Raw genomic sequence first — 2,369 nt, 5'->3', positions numbered from 1 at the left:
TTATCCAAGTTATTATTAACATAATCAATACATTATTTCCTAAGTTATCAACCACATATACTGTTTCATACACGCCATCACAAGGTAATGCTTTAAAATAAAGAACATTATTAAAGAAAGCATTAATCACCAACTTCATTATCAAATGAAAAGGTGAAACCTTGTTTATACAATTCATGAAAGGAAATAATATTTCTTGCCATTTCTGGCGAATAACAACATTTATTCAAATCTAAATTTAACCCACTACTTAGCGACAAAGTATAAACTCCAATCTTGGTGACAGGTGTAACTTTCCTATTCCCCATGATTAAGTTTATTCTTCCTTGCTCCACATTCTCACTTCTTCTTAGTCCCTGCAAGTCACAACAAATATGAATACCACAACCGGTATCAAGGACCCAAGATTTAGAATGGGGTGAGTTATTAGAAATGATAGTGTAAATACCTGCATGGTTGGGTTTAACTTTCCCATCCTTCACATCTTGCTGGTATTTTGGGCAGTTCCGCTTCCAATGTGATTTTTCATGGCAATAGAAGCATTCAGCCTCTTTTGGGTCAGAAGAAGGAGTGATGAAACCTTTCTTGGTTCCACTTGAAGAAGAGCCATCAATGTTCCGAGCCTTGGTACCCTTTGAAGAGCTTTTTCTCTTCTTCCCTCGACTTTTCCCGATTGCCAAAACCAGAGTGGAGTTTGGAGTAGGAGTGTTAACAACCGACTTCCCCTTAAGACCTGTTTCAGGGGTCTTGAGAAGTCCCTGAAGTTTGCTGAGTGTGACCTCTTCCTTATTTATGTGATATGTCATGTGGAATTGATCATAGCAAGATGGTAAGAAGTGCAAAATGATATCTATTTCAAGCTCCTCAGGGAAGTTCACATTAAGCTTCAGCAATCGATCCACATACCTTTGCATTTTCTGCATGTGGCTCGTGATGGATTCCCCGTCCTTCATCATGGTTGTTATCATGGAGCAAATGATTTCATACCTCTCTTGTCGTGCACTTTGATGGTATCTTTCCATCAGATCTTGGTGCATTTCATAAGGGTAGAAATCCTCATAGGACTTTTGGAGTTCCGCTGTCATTGTGGCCATCATGATGCATGCCACTTTCGTAGCATCCCTTTCATGTGCCTGAAAGTCAGCGATCTCCTGGGGAGTTGCAGTGGTCTCATCAATCTCCTTAAGCTCCTTGTCAAGGACATATTCTTTGTCCTCGTAGCGGGTAATCATCCTGATGTTTCTGATCCACTCATTGAAGTTGGATCCATCAAAAGTGACTTTCCCACACAAGTTCATAAGGGTAAAGGAGCCATTAGGATTAGAGCCAGAAGCAGCATTGTTTGAAGACATATGAAGGAAGAGGAAAAGATTAGTTTAGATATTAAGAGAGTCCTTAATAATACACCCAAATGTAATATTAAGGCTAGGATCCAATCACAATATATTATAACTTAGAAGAGGTATGCCGTAATCCAAGCTATAACATATTTGAAAGGTAGGTTAATGACGATTCACCAATTTCCACCACGAAAACCGAAATATTAAATATTAGGTTTTTGATTGGTTCTTAGAAATTCCTAGATTCTTTGAGATTCAATGAACTTTTCAAAGGCATGTTTCAATCTCGAGTGTGCCCTCCAAGTTTTGTGACTGGGATACCGAGGATCACAAAACGTGGTGTGAAGTAACCATGCAAATCACTTGGTACCCTTAAATTTGATCACTCAATCGATGTGTTGGTAAACCACACACGCTCCACCGATACTATAATAAACCTTAGGTCACCCTTTACCTACCTTGTTAAGTCCAAGTTAGTGTGCCGGTTAACCACACACGCTCCACCAACGACTTAAACAAAGTGTAAAGTGTAATTTCATGGATTAGCACCTTATTCACATTTTTCCTAAAGTAACTAAGACTGGGAATTTAATAAAACATTTAGTTACTTTATAATATTCATCATACTTTTAATGAGAATTTATAAGTCCTTGTCTTACCCGTTCGGCTACCGACCCTCCACCAGTCAAGCAAGCGGTGGGTGAGAGTGGACACCCATTAAGTTGCCATTTTATAGGCAACAACCTTATACCCACCTTATAGCACTACTAGAAAAACAGCCTTTTACGACGCTCATTGCGCGTCGTAAAAGGCTCAGACGACGCGCAAATGCGCGTCAAGGAAGGCCCTGTCATAAAGAGAGACGACGCGCATTTACGACGCTCATTTATGACACGCAATTACGACACGCATTGCGTATCAAGGAAGGCCATGTCATAAAGGAAGACGACACGCATTCGTGTGCCGTAATCTTACGACGCGCGTGTTAATGACACGCAATGCGTATCAAGAAAGCCATTGTCAAGAAAG

This window comes from Lactuca saligna, chromosome 5 (genome assembly GCF_052625555.1).
Source record: "Lactuca saligna cultivar CGN05327 chromosome 5, ASM5262555v1, whole genome shotgun sequence".
NCBI lineage: Eukaryota > Viridiplantae > Streptophyta > Magnoliopsida > Asterales > Asteraceae > Lactuca > Lactuca saligna.
Note: the sequence above shows the minus strand (reverse complement) of the source record.